Source organism: Lepisosteus oculatus, chromosome 8, assembly GCF_040954835.1.
Source record: "Lepisosteus oculatus isolate fLepOcu1 chromosome 8, fLepOcu1.hap2, whole genome shotgun sequence".
NCBI lineage: Eukaryota > Metazoa > Chordata > Actinopteri > Semionotiformes > Lepisosteidae > Lepisosteus > Lepisosteus oculatus.
In genome coordinates, this window is record NC_090703.1 from 28,793,334 (window position 1) to 28,814,010 (window position 20,677).

At 39.7% G+C, this 20,677-nt stretch overlaps 1 long non-coding RNA gene across 2 annotated transcripts; it reads left to right on the plus strand.

Annotated features, from left to right (window-relative positions):
- The first annotated feature begins 6,577 nt into the window (after nt 1-6,577).
- Nucleotides 6,578-13,307, plus strand: LOC138240975 (uncharacterized). 2 transcript variants are annotated; one of them, XR_011190157.1, is made up of 3 exons: nt 6,578-6,700; nt 8,505-8,558; nt 8,949-13,307. It is a non-coding gene; the product is annotated as an uncharacterized lncRNA (long non-coding RNA). The 2 variants fall into 2 exon arrangements; XR_011190156.1 differs by having other exon boundaries at nt 9,526-13,307.
- Nucleotides 13,308-20,677: the final 7,370 nt, after the last annotated feature.

The following is a 20,677-nucleotide window of genomic DNA, read 5'->3' on the forward strand; positions in this document are numbered from 1 at the left end:
TGACATTTCCCTAGTGTTTCCCCACTCCGTCGGATTGTGTCATCTGCATAGGGTCCGGAAAGAACTGTTCGTTACATCCGGTTTTTCATTGATGCGTAATCACGCACTAACTGGAACCCGGGGGGTGTGTGTTAAGAAAGTTAGGTGTTAGCATAAACTATTAGTGAGTGGCTCTGGTGAAATTTCGCTGTGAACTGAAGAGTTAAAGTATAAAGTGTTTCCTCTTTTTAACGGGAAGAGACGTGGTGCTTGAAACACGAGAATGTGTGTTTTTTTTAATCCCTGGCAGAACCAGGCTTCCATAAGTATCAAGTAATAGGTTTATTCCATGATGAAAAAAAGAAGAACGAAAACACATTCCATAAGAATCAGCGCCTTTATATAGCGCCTTTAAAGGTGGCTTCTCAAAACACTTTACAGGATAAAAACAACAATAACAACAACAATATTGTATTTCATTGAACTTTGACAGATCGTCTTTAAATCAATTGTTGATTTAAAGTTTGACAGTAAATGTTAATATTGTAATTCATACAGCCTCCATTTCTTTATAAAAAAATAAAAAATTATTTGCGCAGCCTAAGAGGGGAGGTCTGCTCTCATTGACAGCTGACACTCCTCCATACACTCAAGTGAAAAATTAATAACGCCAGTAATATAAAGAGACACCTTTCGTCAAACTTTTTTGACAGGTACTACGCCCCCTTTTTCAGCCAATGGGTGTCCGCGGTGTGTGGATGTCCCACCCCTTTGCCAGCCAATAGTGGGTTGTTATGGGTGCATGTCCTGCCCCCTCAGGAGCCAATGGTGTGTCGTTAAAAGTCGGAACTCCCGCCTTCCCCTTGCATGTTGGGCCGGAGCCTTAGGATCCAACAGCCCCAGCCGCCCCATCCCTCGATTTATGTGTGTGAAAGCATGTATTGGTTTGGAAGGGGACCATGTCTTCAGCAGGGTTGAGTGCGCTCTATTATAACCCTGGGGAATCGGGGAGTTATGGCGGCATGGGGAGTCTGGTAAGGGCTGCCAGATCCCAGGGTGTGAGCTGCGCCAGCCGCGGCCAGGTGGCCGAGTAGTTGTCCAGCCAGGTTGCTTATATGCTGCACAAACCGTGTCTCAAAAAACATCAGGGTTGTAAGCACACACACACACGCTGACTGCGTAAAGTCTCACGGAAAGAACTCGCAGGACAAAGAGCATGTGAAATGTGAACCACATTAATTCATCAATAGGTTTTCAAACACCGAAACATCGTAGTACACACTTTTCACAAATGTTACAGACTCCTGTTTGCAAGCATGTGAAATGTGAACCACTTTATTTCATCAATAGGTTTTCAAGCACTGAAACATCGTAGTACATACTTTTCACAAATGTTACAGACTCCTGTTTGCAAGTATGTGAAATGTGAACCGCTTTATTTCAACAGTAGGCTTTTGAACACAGAAACATCTCATAAACACACGTTACTGGCTCCTGTTTGCAATCAACAATTAAATGTTGGTGCAGAAAATTAGTATGGTACACGTAACCACCACCCCAACATTGCTGAGAAACTTTGAGGCATCTGAAAAAGCATTCATAATCCCCTTCTGCTCCCCATGTCTAAAACCATACGAACCACACTGGGCGATCTGATCTAGCAAAGCAAAAAAATTTGCCTGAGTAATCAGGGGGATGGTTTTCCACAGGTTCTGTGCAAAACAAGCTGTATTTTGGAATACACACTGCAGAACCCCCAGGCTTCCGTTTCTGATCTGGAATCATCAGATCCGCAATAATTTCACTCATGTTCTTGACATACGCATCTATCTCTTTAACAAATTTAAGGACATTAGCATTCAACTCTTTGTTTTTCAAATCAAGCTTTGTAGAGAGAAGTGTGTAAAGCACTTAGTAAGAATTCAGACGTATACATTCGAAATTCTTCATTCTTCGGACGATGGCACACCCGGGTCTGCAAAACAGAGTGAAAGCTGTATTCACACGCCGTGTACTTCACATTTTACATAGATCTTTTTTTTTTGCGTCTTTAAAAATAAGAATAATGTTTCTTTTGCAACACATCAAAAGTCACATCTACAAATTTTTCATCTAGGTGGTCAAGTATGGAGCGTATAGCTCGTATGGCAAGCGGTCGTCAATTATGTTTTTCAGCAAGTGTTCTATGCTCTGCTCAGTGTTATTTGTAATGGAGTATGACCCCAGACACCTGGCAATGTACAGAACAGCCGATAAAATTCGGGCTAAACTGAGAGACTTATAAATTTCTAACGCGGCAAACGTCACATCTTCAAACCCATCTGTGTAGCCGACAGCCAGGCATGTGTGACCTCGCTGACCAGGATGGTCAATCAAGCAGGCCGAGCATTCATCAATCAGAACCCCCTTTAAACAGTGTTTGAAGATGCAATAAACTACTGCTTTCACAATCTGGGCCATAACATGGGCTCATTAGGGACATTGTTAGCTAAACCTGGTTGGGCATCAGCTTTATTAACATTTGGACGAACACACAAGCATAGACACGAAACATTCAGGCGCAATGGTAGTTTGAAGATTGATGCGTCAACCTCTTTGTTATTCTATTAAAGAATAAAGAAAAGGAAGGCTTAACAAAATAAATAGACATGCTTTGTACTTAAAATATCTATCATTTAATGCCTCTTTTGTGCTAGGGTTTTTCGTTAATATTTACCATTTGTAGCGAGGTATCATCACCACCACCAGGCAGTTCTTCATTACCAGGTTCCCCATCTGAACTCACACGACAGCCGCTGTCAAACGTCGCAGAGGGCAGGGTCGGGTTTTGCTAAAAAGAAGACCAAGTATTAAAATGACATACGCTAAGCGCCGATTGAAACAACAATTCCACGATCAGAAAAAATATTTTAGCACCCTACCTCTTCACTTTGTAGAGCAGTGGACCTCGATGTTCTCCACACAAAGAAGCCATCTTTGTAGCTACCAACAACAGGGTGGTGTCTGACAGATCCAGGGACACGCTGTGCCAGTTTTCAATTGGTTGTGGTGTTTTAGGAAGACCCCCCCAAAGCCGCATTGTTTTATCGAGAACGAAAAATATTCACTTATCAGTTTATAAGTTTTAAACTTTAAAAGTTTTAACACACAACACAAACACAAATGATGTGTTTGCCCAGAAAATAAATTTTTAAACACGCGGGGTTGGTCTTAAAGTTTTAAAAATACTGTAATAAGACACAGCTTATTTTTAATAACACATTCGCATCAGCTTTTTCAAACGTTTGAAATGAATTTCTACGCACTGGTTTTATCTAGCAAACACGTGCGCACACCGGCTGGAGTCATGGGGGGGGGGGGCTAAAATTGACCTCATAGCAAAAGTTCATAAAAATTTTTAATTTTAAGCGGGTACAATTAACAGTGACAATAAACGGACGGATATAGGAGTTATAGGTTTTCATTTGTTTTAAATGCTGTTTTTATATACATTTTAGGTTTATATTAAAGTTTTCTTTAATGTATTATATTTGTATTATATGTATTTCACGCAAAAATGTTCTTAACATCGCATTGCGAAAAAATAAAACCTCAAAACGTCAAGGTTGGTTTGTGAACACGTCACTATAAAGAATAGATACATTTTCTTATAGCGATATCGTTAATAAAAAACATTTTTCTTAATGATATTCTTAGTGGTCTGTTGGTGAATCAAACACAGACACCGGGGCACATTTTCACCATGTTTAAACAGCTACAGATGCAGCCATTCAAAATGCGCGGTAAAAACCCGCGGTACAGTAACCTACCCGCAGGGCACAGGAGGGCACTGCGGTAAGTGATTGGCTGGCCAAAATGACCGACAGGGTCACTCGTGGTGCATTGGTTGGTAGTGAAAAGATTTAATCATTTAATGTCTTTACTGTGCACATTTTAATCCGCTTAGTTTTGAATATTTATATGGAATTTTACCACTAAAGGGAAATTTTAGTAGCTGAGCATAAAAAGAAGAGGAGCATAACGCATCTGAAGGTCATAAACGACATTAATTTAGGAACATAAACATTACTGTATGTACATAAACTGTACTGTGTATGGCTGGTCTTGATAGTTTAAAGAAAAAATACACACCAGTCTTCCATTTCTCCCTAAACATTTTAAGCATGAAAGTTTTATGAAACGGTACCCAAATATGTGATTGCTGTATAAAATAAATTTTAATTTTTAAAAATTATTTAACATGGAAATTAAGCTGTTTACATCTTCCGCCTGAGAACAGTCACCCGTTGCTACCCAACGCAGAAACACAGCCACTAACTAGCAGAAGACATTAGCTAGCCAATATGATAAAGAAATAAATGATTATTTTGTTTATTTCTTTTGCACATTTATTTGAACATTTCCATCGATTGTACAAGCACTTGGAAACTGTCCAATCCCTAGTTCATCAGGCATTTTACCGGTCTGGCGCCGGTCTGTGTCTTCTAGGATATAATGCCAGCGAACTCTTGTTTTTATGTCCACTATAACAGACAATCTCCTTTGCTTTTAACCGAGCGTTTAATAATTTCCTAAAATGAAAATGATTTACTTTATTTCCCTCACGGGATCAATAAAAGTATCTATCATCTGTCTAAACTATGGGACAGAATTCTGGGGTCTCCCCATACCAGAGATTATGGTAGGGATTCAGAATGGTGATTGGCTGACACCATCTGACACCCCTCTGATTGGAGAAAAAAGACGTGCTGGTTTGCTATACATACAGTACTGTACCAGGAAGAGGATTTCTTTCTATTCGAAACGTGTATTTTAAAAGTTTAAGAAGTAAAAACCTTACAGCGTACACAGATTTCGTTATCTTTGTCTTATGCATAATAATGTTCACCGCTCTGTCCAGCAAATTAATAATAAACTTGATTTTATATAGCGTTTTAAACGAATAAGTAATTAGATTGCTCATAAACTAATCACTTGCTTTTTCTTTTTATTTAGGCTCAGATTTCAACTATAGATCGTATTATTAATAACCATAATAACAACCAACCAACAAAAACAACCATATAAACAAAATACCAACCAAAAACATAGATAACGACCACAATACAAAATCAAATATATCAAACAATTATACTCTTGCAGATTCCTCCAATTATCATAATCCTGCCCCTTATGCAAAACAAAACCCTCCTCCCATCCCAGTTTATCCTCTTTATCATCCTCAAAATCCACCTCAATTTTCAACATAAAACATTACTGCTTACTGGGTTTTTGAGTGGGGGGGGGGGTGTCTTTCGCTGGAAAACTCGCCTGCTTCTACTTTACAAGTACAATCCCCTCTCTGCCGGAGTGCTGGCTGTGACGAATTAAACCGGTTTCACAGGTATTTTCAAAGTAGGAAGTACAGTGTTAACTGGTAGCTGGGCTCCTCAATGGAATCGCTTTAACATGCTAATGCGTTGGTTTAACAGTCCGGGAGTGGCAAGCTTCCAATGTCAACTCGACTCGATTGGAAGACAATGAACATATTTTAACCCTAAATGAATTAATAGCAAACATGGTTTACATAAAATACATTTTTCCAAGAAAGTTTATAATAATACGATCTACAGTTGAAATCTGAGCCTAAATATAAAGGAAAAGCATTTTCAGAGAGCAATCACGCTGTGTTTATGTAGAAAAAGCGATTAGGTTTATGAGCATTACCTATTCGCTTAAAACGCTATATAAAATAAAGTTTATTTAGAGATGAATGATCAGTGTCGCAGTTTAAATAATTTTCGTAGGAGGGCTTGGACAGATTCCAAGTGCATTTTTGCAATTTATGTTGCATTGTCCAATGTGCTGTTGTAATAGTGTAGAATACAGTTAGTCTAAGCTTTATCAGCTTTATTTATGGGTTGCAATTTAGAAAAAGTCAAAAACCGCACTCAAAATGCAATTTAGAGCTTTCTGGCAAGAGGAGACACCCAAATTATAATGTAACATGCCACTGTTTGTGCATGAACAAAGTTATACTGCAATTTTCCTTAGATACGCGATTAAAAAAAATATTTTTTTTGAATCCCCGGCCGGCGGAACACACTCCATAAAAATAAGCGCTTTTATACAGTATATCGCCTTTAAACACATATATTTAAACACACGTTTACGATTTAAATCAAAACGCGATTCAAATCAATATAAATGTTTATTTTGTAATGCATAGGTGACTATTCATTGTTATTAAAAAGACTTAAATTCGATCATGTTGTGATATTTAGAAATATAAATTTGTTTGGTGCGAGTGAGGTTTTATTAAATATCTGACCAAGGGAAACGTTTCATTTTTTCAAAGAAATGTTTGTTAAAAAATAAAGTCATAGTTCCATGGGATTCAATCACAGACCATGTGACATGGGAGTCAGGAAACTGCGCCACCAGATTTGATAACGCTATAAAAACGCTATAAAATAATGTGACTTGGCACAGAACAAGTTTACAGCACAGTAAAATAATAAATGCTGACCATGACTTTAGAAGCATAAATTACCTTACACTCAAATTAAACACAAGCTGTCTTTATCCCTCTAAGCTGGTTCATACAGAAATGTAGAGATCCAGGCTCAGAACACACAGCTTCATTAGCGAATACATATGCAGGACAACTAGAGAAGACGTTTTACAGAGGATGGATTTTTAGAAACATCCCATCAGTGACATCACTGAAGTCAACTCCTAGGTAATGTAACTGTCGTGTGGATAGTTTCACAAGAATCAGACAAAGGTTTAAGCATCGCTTGTTCTAGATAAAACTGCAAAAAAAACAACAACCCATAATGTACTTCTTTGCGGCTCTGTTTGCCCAAATCATATATTCACAATGTGAAATCTAGAAAATAATATTACGTAACCAAAATCCGCAATATGGAAACAGAACCTGTGTAATTGTTGATAGATGATGTACTCGTAACATTTTTACAAGACGAACTACAACATTTAAAAAATGACTTGTATGTTCTTGATATCTCTAATCAATCCACGGCGACATTGTTAAAAGCAGAGTCCCAGCACAAAACGAAACTAAAACACATACTGTTTCGCACTTCTTATTAGTTGCTCAAAAGTAATTTGACCGTATGAAATGCATAATATAAACCTAGAAACATATACGTGAGCAGTATTTATGCACTGTCGTATCGGTGTTAAGACATTCCTCTCAAATACTGTAAATCAAGTTAAAAATATCTCAAGACCGATTCTGGTCATAATGAAACCATGTTTCGTGTATGTTTTCTTTAAAGTATCGAGACCAGCAATATACTGTTTGTATATGTTCCAAAATTAATATCGTTTATGGCCTTCACACGCGTTGCAGTATGCTCCTATTCTTTTTATGCTCAGCTACTAAGATTTCCTTTCAGTGGTAAAATTAGATATGAATATTCAATACTTAAACGGGCACAGTTAAGACATTAAATATACATATACATACTGTATACAGTACAGTTTTCATACGGTAATATGTTTATGTTCCTAAATCAATCTCTTTTATGAGCATGTGAAGGGCATGGTGAATCGATTCTCAAAAATTACTGTACTTTGCATGATTGGAAACAAATGCGTGATTGCGAAATGCAGTGGTGTTACTTTTACAAAGACGGTCAATGAAAAAAAGAATGTTGACCAGGGCAATACTTTGAGTTTACACTTACAGCTTGTCCAAGGTCATTCATTATTAATACTATTGGTAATATCATCGTTAAAGACTTTGATGGCCACAGCTCGAACATGAGAGGTTGAGCTTTATTAGCTCCACCTTGCGGAAATTCCGGATACTATTATTTTGCTTGTCGTATTATAGGAGAATTTAAGGTAACTTGCGGTATTTACCGGTAACTTCCGGTAGACTGCGTACAGCGTACCGGAAAATAATGCGGTATCGCCCGTGCCTTTTGAATGGCTGCATCTGTATGAAATTAAGACACCATTGTATGTCTTAAAATAATATAGATTTTAACATTATAACGGTCTAAAATGTTTTCTAAAGCTGTTTCTTAAAATAATTTCTACAGTCCAGCACGTGCACGCCCCATGATACCTAAGGTTAATGGTTTTATGGGGGGGACATGTGAGAAACTTGTTTCTTAGAAGAGGATGTTTATCGGGTGGGGTTTAAGAACCAGCGGTGTAACATCCAAAGTTTTGGCTGGATTCCAATTCTTTCAGTCTCGTGTTATCGACTAACTTGTCAGAATGGATCACACCGATCAATTTCAACAGTCTGAAGACAGTTTATTTACAGATTTAACACAGCTCGATTTGATAGACAAAGACGAGGATTTCCAGAATTACCCAGGTATGGCTTATTGTGAGATAAAATTAAAACGTCACGGTGCATGTCTCATGTTGATGTGTTGTTAGCTATAGTTGCAAAACGTTGTATAATATGTATAATTGTATAATACTATGCAATATTGAATTATTATAATGGAATTACCAGGGAGTTGTTCCGTAATGTCTGTGTATCCATTCTTTTCCATTAGCACCAAAAACAACAACTGTAAAAAGACCAGTTACGACAACACACCACAACGCCGGTGAGTAATTACGACAATGTTTTGAATAACGCTTTGCAGCCATGTGCGTCTTAAAGACATCAATACACGCCTGTGTCTATTTCATAGACGCTGGGGAGGGAACGAGGTACACGTTTAAAAAACCTTGTTTGGGGTTTACAATACCCATCTCAAAACCTTGTGGAGATACATGCAGATGTTCACATTATACCAGAGGGTGCGGAGCCTATTACCAGATCGCCTGGGAGAAGAGGTCGATGTTAAGGATTGTCTGTGTCATGTTATAAAACATTATTTTAGCATGCACATTTAAAGGTGTCTATAACTAATAAAAATTCCCACCATTTTCTATTTTTTGGTAATTTGGGGTGTTGAGTTCTTTCACTAATGGTATTTTCCCTCTCCGTGCAGAACCCGAACCTTCAAAAAATAAAATGCGACGCAACGCTAAGACTTTAACTAAAACAGCGAACTCAAAACGTCTCAAATCAACAAACAAAGTTTAATATAATTTAAGCGTGGTCAAGATGTGTTATGATCCACTTACTGCAACAGTTACTTCTTTTGTTAGAATGTTAATTTATTGAAAGATCCTAGTTCACATAGTTTTCTGTTTTGGGTTATTAAAAAGCCTTATTTTAAAACTGCTTAGCTTTTAAAGTTAAAAGCGACTGGTCTGTGCCATGTGTCTATATGCCGTTAACCATACCACTTGACCCAGTAGCCCCACCACTGCCTTAAAGGAAACCGGTGTAACAACATGGCCGGGTAACTTGTTCCATTCACCCGCAGCCATTTGTGTAAGGATGCACCACGTGTGGCGTTTTTATCCTAGTTATCATAGTTTTCTGATTTTGACCGTTTAGATTGCAGTGATTGGTGTGTTGAAAAGTCTTTTATTTTTATATTTATCATAGTGTAGTTTTCTGATTTTGAGATATGGTACACTGGCGTGGTATTAAAGGGTCTTTTATTTTTATTCACACAGCAGCTGTATCGACGAGCAGTAAAAAAAGTGTGGAGGAAATGTCAGGCCCTAAGGTGGTGACAGCGTCGAAGACGGCCGTTAATACGCTGACCAAATCCAAATGTGTCAAGCCTTTGGAGAGAAATCATAAAGCGATTAGAGAGTTGGTGTTTGGTGATGTGCTAGATTCAGTGCGGTGTTTTACACAGTTACTATCAACTATGAGCACTAATGAGGTGGATAAAAAATGAGATTTAGAGCGTCTAAGAACAGCTTTAGCAGGTGTACATTCCTTGTTTCCAAAACCGATCCAGGCTTTCGCCCTTAGATATAATTTCTACAGAGGATGCAGCTCTAAACTCAGGATTTCACAACCTGATGATGATATTTCATGGTTCATTGGTGAAGATCCCCAGTGATAAATGACTAAGCATGCGGTCTAAAAAGTGTTTAAAAGACCGACCTCTTGCCACATCTCAGACCTCTTACAGAGCCACACAGAAGTTCTCACCGATGACAGCCTCAGATTAGTGGTGACGATAGTTAGGAATATGCAGGGGGTGCCCGCAAAAATTTTAAATCCGTTCTCTACAGCAGGGTAATTGAGTGGAAAAAAGTGGACCTTATCGACTTACATTACACGGGGGGTAATCTGTGTTTTGCCGGGAGTGTGTACGGATTGCTAAATGAAGGTTTTACCAATGGGCAAATGTTACAGGGCACTTAAATGAATGGACAAAGAGTTGGGTTTTCCAGAGAATCTGAAAATTTGTTTGTCAGACATTACAGCTTTTGAAAAACATTTAAAGGTTTTGTGCTACTGCATGAAGAGCATTTTACGGGGTTTTAAATATTAAAGCTTTTGTGGGGCAGTGTATTTGTGCAGTAACTGTCATGCCGCTTATAGTCACCGGAACGCACACGCCTGTGTTTAAGCTTGTAAAACCTGTTTAGATCCCCAGTGTTGCGAAATTGATGCAGAAATTCAGAATTGTCCGGCCTGTAAGGTCTTTTGTCGTACCTCTCAGTGTTTGGCAAGACACTTTCAGAATGCGACGACGGGTGTTAGCAAGTGTGAACGCAGGGTCTTTTGTGAGAAATGTGGGGTTTATAACCTTGGAAGTCACAAATGTAAAGAGAAACTGTGCTCGTGTTGTAACAACGTGATCGACACCCCTGACACACATTTGTGCTACATACCGCCTTTGGACAACCCCAAAATTTCAAACAAGTACATTTTTTTCGACTTTGAATGCATGCAAGAAAAGGGGACACACATACCAAATTACGTCCATGCTCTTCATATTAACAATAAACGAAGCTGGGAATTTTATGAATAAGCTTGTCTAAAGGATTTTGTGTGTAAATTTATCGATAGTCATTTCAAAAACCATACTTTCATATCGCACAATGACAAGGGATATGACAATTACCTAGTAATCAGACAGTTGTTAGATGATAAGATGGATGTTGAACTAATTAATCAGGATGGTAAGATAATGTGTATGACCGTAAAAGCTCTGAACATCAGATTTATCGATTCTCTAAACTTTCTCCCTATGAAATTAAGCAAACTGCCATCAGCCATGGGGTTCCCCGGGTGTAAGGGTCATTTTCCACACTTCATTGAACACTTCAGAAAACCAAAATTATGTAGGCCCGATGCCGCCGCCAGAACTTGTTGAACAAAGAACAAAGTTAACTTTGAGAGTCTGCGGGACTTGGTTTTTGACTATGGCGTTAACCCTTATGCTGTGTGCCGGGAATTTAAACACATTTCTATTCAGCAGCCGATGATCGTGCGTGTTAAAAAGGATTGGCGCATTGAGACTCAGACCTTAAAGAAAACCCAGAAGGTGGTGTATTACAAGCGGGTGCTGCATGAAAATTTGACATCGTTGCCCTACGGATATTAACACGATGGATGTCAGGATAAAACACCCTTTTTCATGCATTTTGTCCGGACCCTCGAATTGCGGTAAAAGTTATTTTATAAAACAACTTTTGGAGAACGGTGATACCATTATGACTCGTAAACCCGAAAACATAGTCTGGTGTTACAGCTGGTGGCAACCTCTATACGCTGAGTTGCTTGTGAAATTTCCATACATTCAGTTTATAGAAGGACTACCAACGTCGTTTTCTGACGACCAGCTACTGCCACCTGATAAGTAAATTTGATTATAGTTGATGATTTGATGGAGTCTGCATGTGAAAATAATGAGATTGAAAAAGCTTTTACCAAATACGTACACCACCAAAACCTTAGCATCATGTATATCGTCCAAAATGTGTTTTGTCAAGGCCGGAAAAGTAGAACCATCGCATTAAATACAAAGTACATGGTGCTGTTTAAAAACCCTAGAGATAAACTACAGATAACAACCCTGTCCCGTCAGATGTACCCCAATTTTTTTTGGAAGCTTTCGATGACACTACTAAAAAACCTTTCAGTTACTTGTTGGTGGATTTAAATGCAGACACCCCAGATGACTATCGCTTGCGAACAGGTCTTTTCCCCCTAGATGTACCCACGGCTTATGTATTTAAAAAATCAAAAAGTCGGTGATCCCGCAACCATAGACTCAGTCGAAAAAACACGTTCAGGCCGTCATCATGTCTTCAAGCGTTCGGAAAAACCTGACTCTCTTACATTTTCTAGTAAAAGCCGCCCCCAATCAGCGGAAAGCTATTCTCTGTGGGGCTTCAAATGATCTTGTACAGGCCATAGCTGAAATCGCCTTAAATACCTTGAAAGGGAACATACCGTTATCTGCTAAGCAGTTTGGGACCCTGAAGAGAAAGCGTAAGCTTATAAAGACTTTGACTCGAAAGGGTCTTTCTCTTAAAAGAAAGAGACTCTTGGTGAACCAGTCCGGCGGTTTTATCGGGACACTGTTGAGTATTGTAGTACCATTGAGAGCGACTCCGAGAGCGGTCTGGGCTCGAAAGCGATGTAAGAAAAATAACAACCCTCCGGTTGGATGATGAAATGAGAGACATTCTTCAGCACTCACATCTGTCCCATTATGAAAAAGTGAAATTGTACAGTCAGGTGTTACAACGGAATTTGACATTAGTACGCCAGGAGACTTCTGAAAAGGGGACTTTAACTGTTGTACTACCGGAAAATGCACCCGCCGAGCTATCACGCACGTTAGCACAACCGCCGTCATCGAGTGACGCTGACTTTGGGTATATTTTGGACAGCATGTCTCAGTGGTTCCGGAGAAATGCCGAGATATTGTTAAAGACCATGGCCCGCAATGAACCATTAATAGCTTGGAATGAAAAAGGGGAATTTGTGTACAAGGGGGCACCCGTTGAGGGCTCTCACATGATTGATCTTGTCAGGGCTCTCACGCAGCAGCAAGCAGGTGCGGTCGGTAAGAAGCCAAAAGGTTGGGTTGTGTTCATGGAGGCTGTGGCAGAAATCAACGTGACAGGCACCTTGCTAGCCAACGCTGGTAACCGAGAGCTACTTCAAAAACTCAAGGCTACCCCGCTGGGGTGTGAAGAGTCGGTCAAAACTTTAAAACAACCAGTAGAGTTGTCGACACCCGGTCTCTAAGATAACCGCTGAAAGGAGACGATCATTAATACCTAGACCCACATGGTTGTCTTTGTAACATTTTTTCTCTGGGTATGTGTGTTTGTGATAAATGACTTGAAATGTATATTAAAAAGCATGAGCAATATAGTTCAAAATGTTTGTAAGAAAATGGCTTGGATGTAACATGTATTAAAAAAAGCTTGAGCGCTATAACCGCAAATGTATAATAAAAATATTGTATTGATTTTAATTCATGTTTTGTGTCTTTTTTAAAATAATAACCACACAGACAATGAAATGGTTTGATTTCATTTTTATTTTAGATGGTTGATTAACATTTATGACATGTTTTAAATTGTCGTAAACACCCGCATAATTGGACATTCGTATTTTCAAATGGCATCAAAGGGTCCAGGGGTCTCCGTCTAGACCCGAACCTTCCTGCTGATGTGCAGCCACCTTAGACATGACCGCGCTCGTAACATTGCTAACCATGTCTTTGGTGATGTTTTTAGCCGCCGATGCCATGTGTGGCTTAGCTATCTCAAACGCTCATTTCAGAAAAGGCACAGCTTTTTTAAATAGCGCTCGATACCTGCGCCATGATGAACATCCTGGTAATCAATAACCAGCCTGTTGTTTGTAGTACTGTGTATATAATGAAGGATCCCCGTAGCTCTTGATGACCGTCATCCTTTTAGATGTTTGTCACTTTCACAGGTCTTAAATGCAGCTTGACGATGACCTTTCCAAATGCAAATGACACGTGCTCGTTTTGATCCGTCTTTCAAAACGAAACAAATGCTCACCGGCATGTAATGGGGTTTGTCATACAATACTGTGACGAATTCACCATCCATGTCTCTGAAGGGCACACAATGCAAAAGCGGTGCGTAGACATTGCCTATTAACTGGTGTTCTATGCTATCGGTGTATATATTCATGGTGTTAAATCCCCCAGTCATTTACACTTCCGACACCCGATTTGAAACCCAACATCCTCACCATCCTCAACATCATGCACCTGTATAACAAACCGTTTGTCACTAACAATCCTTACCGACTGGCTAATGGGGTTGTATTTAAGACTTACAGCCGTTAACTTGGATTTTTCCGCAGCCCGTTTCATTTCATGCAAGTGCTGCTCGATGTTGCTGTAGTACCCTCTCGGTAAGGTCCATGTCCATATAGTCTTGAGCTCATCGCTGATGAACAGAAAAACTTCATCTTCATCAAACGTGTTTAGTGTATGCAGATTGTGGAGCTCGACCAGGCCCACTTCCCAGCTCCCGTCCAGGTCAATTGCCTTTGCTAGATGCTCTGTGAAGCATGCGTTGGTGTTCTTTGGAAACATCTTTGAGGATGAATTACTGGCCAACGTCACATAGAAACCATTGGGGTTCATTTTTCACCACCTCTATTTGTCTCGGACCTCAGAAGCCTTTACCCAACTATTGAATTTATTGCTCCAACCGCACCACTTTACCAAAAGCTTTTTGTTTTTGCCACGACCCCTGGCTGCTAAAATCTTTTGAATGCGGTAGACGTTCTCAACAGCGGGGTTTGTCTTCTGTAGCTCTTCTGCATAGAAGGAGCCCTTAATGTCGTCACCTGGGTAGTCCTACAGTTTGTAATAGGGTCTTAGAGCCAAAGTCCGCTCTTTGACAATGAAAATTTCATCTGTGAAGGTCTGTTCATATCCCTTCTCAAACACTCCCTTTATTTTGGACACCCGCACGTGATCACCCACATTAATTGAAAACTGTGACGATTTTCTCTTAAAGTGTTCGTCATAGACCGTTCACCACACATCAAGGGAGTTGTCGGGCATAACAGAAGCCAGGGTTCATTTCAGGTGTTTCAGGTACCTCCACATTTTTGTTTTAATAGTTCTGTTAAACCTCTCGACCACGCTAGGCTTCACATTGCTGGCCGTAATGAAATGTTCAATATTCTCACGTTTGAGAAAATTTTGGAAGGTCCTATTAAGAAATACTTTACCCTCATCCGTTTGTAGCTTTTTAGGAGCACACCCCTCTTGCAGTATATTTCAGAAGGCGCCTGTCACGGCACCTCAGACTTGGTTTTCAGCAGCACGGTCCAAGCGTATTTAGACAACATGTCTATACATGTTAAGATGTAACAGAAACCGTCATTGAACTCACGGTGTTCACTCATGTCCACCAAGTCGGCCTGACACTGCCAGTCCATTTCGGACACCAACGTCCTGTTTCTCTTAAAAAGTACGTGCGCCGGCTTGTGCAGCATATAAGCCGCCTGGCCGGACAACCACTCAGCCACTCGGCTGGCGCAACTCACACCCCAGGATCTTGTGGCCCTCACCAGACTCCCCACACTCAAAACTGTGGAAGAAATGGTCCCCTTCCAAACCAATACAAGCTTTCACACACATAAAACGAGGAATGCGGCGGCTGGGGCTTTTGGACCCTAAGGCTCCAGCCCGACCAGCAGGGGGAAGGCGGGAGATCTGACCCTTAACGACACACCATTGGCTGGCAAGGGGGCGGGGCATCCACACACCGCAGACACCCATTGGCTGAAAAGGGGGGCGTTTGACGAAACGTGTCGCTTTATATTACTAACGGCAATGTAAACATCGTATTTACAATTTGTTGATAATAAAAATGTTAAGTTCTCTAAAGCTTTCTCAGTCAAGTATTATCGTTTACCCAGGGAGCTGTGTAAGCATGCATAGGCAGCATAAGATCAGCTAAACTGGGAAGATGCGACACCGAAGATATTATTAACAATCTTTTATATCTGAAGGGAGATCTAAAGGGATCCCCACACGATACTGGTTCCTGCTTCTGGAGCGATTAAGAGAGAAAGACGGTGATAAGAATTCATTATTATTAAATAAAATGACTTAGATTCGAACATGTGATATTTAGAAATATAAAAAGTCAATTAATTGTCCAAAATATTGCTATTTTATTTTTTCAAAGAAATGTTTGTTAAAAGAAAATTTGTGGCGCTAGCTGGACTTGAACAGCCAACCTTTCACTTAGAAGTCAGGCACTTAGACCATCATGCCACTCACACATGACAAGTGGTGAAACAGCCCTACACATACAGTATCAAGTTTGTGTTGCAGTACATGACTATTGTAACGCAACGGGGGCTCAGGCAGGCGCCCTTGCCGCATTAGGTGGGCCCCCCACCGTCAGGGGCTCGAACCCAGGACTCCCATGTCACTCAGCAGGGACCCAGCCCGGTGAGCCAAAGAGATCTCTCGACAGCCCAGTAGCTGTAGTCCTGCTATCACAGGGAAGGGCGGTGACGTCACCTGCTCTGGTACGCCGGTTCTTACACAGTACCTGTCGGCCGTAAGCGTTACAATATAATTATATCATTATTAATTTCTTTAGATCCGCGATTCCATATTATATTCGCTATTAATCAAATTCTAAAAGTATGCTTGTTTACTCCGGTATTGAGAGTATTCGCAGAAAAGCTTAAAACTACCACTTTTTATACATGTTATTTCACATGTTAGTTAAAGACTTTGATGCTTAAAATGTTTAGGGAGAAATGGAATACTGCTGTGTATTTTTTCGATAAAGTACAGAGACCAGCCATATACAGTTTACATAATACTGTATGTTTATGTTCCAAAATTAATATCATCTAAGGCCTTCACACGTGTTATGCTCCTATAATTTCCCTTCAGTGGTAAAATTCCATATAAATATTCAATACTAAAATGTGCAAGGTAAAGACATTTAAATCTTTCCACAACCGACCAACGCACCACGAGTGCCCCTGTCAGTCATTTTGGCCAACCAATCACGTACAGCAGTATGACGCGTTATGACGTACCGCGTGTTTGTGCCGCGCACTTTGAATGGCTGCATCTGTATTCCACACATTAATAAAAAAAACAGTTGTCCGTAAAGCCTTTAGGTACAGGGCCCCTAGTTTATAGAACAGTCTCCCACACCATATTTGGGATGCCAAGTCAATCTCAGTATTTAAATCCAGACTGAAGACCTATTACTTCAGCCTAGCCCACTCACACCTTACGTTATAGCCTGCTTCAACTATGGCTGCTGGTGCTGCTGTACATGCTATTGTGTGTCTTTATGTTGGCCCACCAGATAGATACATTTGTTCTGACCAAACTATCCTATTCTCCAACCCACATGTCCGGATGGTGCCTGGGCTAGATGCTGCATCACTGCCATGCATCCAAGAGGGACACCATGGATCTAGCTATTGTTTAAGAGAATTGTTTTGGTCTAAAGAGATCTCCATGGAGTACTGACATACAGAAGACATGATGGATGGATGGATTAATACCCTCATTCATTAATTTATTTAATTTATCTATTTGTTATTATATAATGTTAGCATGCCCAAAGGGACTGGGCAGCAGTTGACCTGGGACCCCTAGAGGTTTTATTTCTCCTTACTAAGGAGTTTTTGGTTCCTCTCCTCCATTGTCTTCAGGTCTTTTCTGTTCTGTATTCATAAAATGTATAGTTACTTGCATTGTTAAGCGCCTTGGAGCAACCTTGTTGTGAAAGGTGCTATATAAAAATAAATTGAATTTAATTGAACTAATGATTGTAGCCATACTGTTCATGGCTACACTATGCTCCTCCATAGGCACTCCACTCATTACTGACAATAGGTGTCCCTCTTATGACATGGCACAGAATAATGGGCAGTAGGTGTCATCTGGGTTTTGTTATTATTCTGGGTTTGATTTATTAACAATCCACAAGATTTGAAAGGGAATAATAATAATAAACCTGAAGGTGTCATAGCCAAAACATTGTTTTCACTGTTCTGTTTTCAGCATGGAATAAACCTAGTATTTATTCCTTAATAATAATAAATAATAATTTACTGGAAAAAACTTGCATGCTATGTTGTGTTACTACTCTCATGGCTTACATACACTCCCTTTTCCTGTGTGCACGCACCAGCTAATATCTGTCACACCCTGTACACCTAAAAGGTGCTCCACATCTGTCCTGTTCCTTGCTCCCTGTGATTATTCACTTTCCAGTGTGTCTTGTTGTGTAGCCTATTTACTTCCTGTGTCTTCTCTGCTCCTTGCTCATTGTCGTACAGATGTCGTGAGACCTGCCTATTACCAGGTCACCTCATGTCCGAGGCCTGAGGGCGTAGGTTTTTATACCAACATCGTCTGACCCCTGAGCCTGGGCTAACCTCCGTGTTGCCCCCTTAGCCACTATACACAGGGTCCCTACTGCTCTCCTTGTCATTCCATGGCATGCCCTTCCGACATCCGTGATAATATCCTTACATATACATTCATTATACCTATCACTACATATTCTCATCTTTAAGAACAAAATACAGCGTTGTAGAAAACTTGTTTTTTTCAGTTCTTGGTGAATATAATGGTGCTTTATAATGGTCAACTAAACAACATTTCAAACTATATACACAAAATCCACTCAAGATCACTAAGGTTAAGTGTTATGTATTATATATATATATAAAATATATATATATATTATGATCTCTGCTTTTAGTGTGACTCTATCAGTCTTTCTGGTTTCTAAAATTTCTGATAATGAACTGATTTTCTGAGTGATAACTCTCTGTGTTTAACTGTTGATTCTTCATTGATCTCCTTTCCTTTTTCAGACCTTGAGTAATCAGAGTGTTTTTCCTTCAGCAGATCCCTGCAATTTCTTTGTAACACTGCACCTTATTCTGTTTGAATAGTATATGATCTTGGCTGCACTTGTTCAATAACAGCACCTTTCTGTGGCCTTTCAGATTTTTATCTTGTCTTTCAATCTCACATCACCACCCTTGTGCAGTTCTGGTAGATGCAGAGTTCCTCTGTCAAAGTAGACATTTTGTTTTGCTTTCTCTTGTTTTTTAACTGTTTTACCTTCTTCCGTTTTGAGAAGATTTTCATTCATGGGAAAGTTAGAGCAAACATGACATGTTAGGAGATGAGCAGGTGAGTAACTACACTCAAAAGGTATACTGCGATATAAAAAAAGTAAAAGTCACCTCCTTGCAAAAGTCACTTCCACTGTCTTTTGCTTTTTGCATACATTTCTTCACAATCCTGACCAGTTTCTCCACTAGGCATTTGGACTGTGTATAATTTGGACTAGAGGTTGTGTGGATAAATTTCAGTTGGCATGCTATGTCTAGAGAAGATGGACTTTATGCATGTGATGACATTTTCTGCTGTTGTAGTAGACTTCTGGATACAAGGCATAATGATCAATTACAATAAGGTAATCTTTATTGTTATAGGTGAACAGGTCAGCACCTACTTTCTGTGAGGTCTCTGGGGTACTGTGTGTGGATTTAATGGATTACTTGGATTATTTGGCTGATACTTGAGACACGTTGGGCAGTCCGATACTTCTTCTGCAATATACTGGTTTATCCTTGTCCAGTACATTACTTCAAGGGTCCTCTTCCTGCATTTTTCAATTCCCAGATGGCCCTCATGAATCTTCTTCAGCATTTCTTTCGTGAGTCCTTTTGGAAACACTATTTTGCTGCCTTTACAATGCCACCAATAATTCCTACAGTTCCAATACTCCTGGACATTTGAGATGCAGTTCTGCTTTACATCAGGCCAACTATTCAAAATGGCAAGTTTCATTTGTTTCAGTGTCTCATCTTTTTCAGTCTCATTGCAAATTATCTGCATTTTAATATCTGCAACAGGTAGAGCTTCTGTAATCATTGATACATAAACTTCATGATTCCATTCCTACTCATTTTTCTTGTCTGTTAGCCTTCTCAGTGGGGTTATTTATTCTGGGAGGATGGGTATGAACTTTCTCATGTAATTGATTATTCCCATAAACCTCTGAACATCCTTCTTGCATTGTGGTCTCTGCATGTTTTAAATGACTGATACAGGGAATCAGGCCGAACACCCTCACTACTGACTATGCAAAGTCTAATTTATTCACCCTGCTGTGAGTGTGTGTGTTTGTCTCAGTGATGGACTGATGTTTCATCCAGGGTATATACTGCCTTGAACCTGTTGCTTGCTGGGATAGGCTTCAGCTCCCCTGTACTGGATAAAGAGATTAGAAAATGGATGGAAGTAAAGATACGCTGGGCAAATGTTCAAGGTCAAATTCTTCCATGAGGTGGGTACCTTTAAAGAGGAGACGATTGGCACTCCCTCTCTTTAAAGCCCTGGTGAAATACAAAGACAGTACATACAGTTATACTTCAAACTGAATAAAAAACTACACATCCCAGTTAACATGGCAATGCTTGTGATCTTTTAACCAACAAAACAGTTCACACGACTTTGGGGCTAAGTTTCGAAAGCTAAATCTATCAGCAACAAAACAAAATTTACATTATAGGCTACCTCAAACTGTCAGTTACATGACTGTGTATGTTACTTAAGCCACTCCTATTTGGCTTTTTAGTTATGGAGGCAGGAAGACGACCCTCCGAATCGCAGTAGGGAGAGACACGTACGAAAAAACGATAATCCCAATTACAATACAAATATATTTTTGTGGTAAGGGGGAGCAAAACTTCAGTGTTTACTGCTAGTAATTAGTGGAAGATTTATAGTTGAAATCTGAGCCTAAATATAACGTTAAAAACTCGACAAACAAAGCA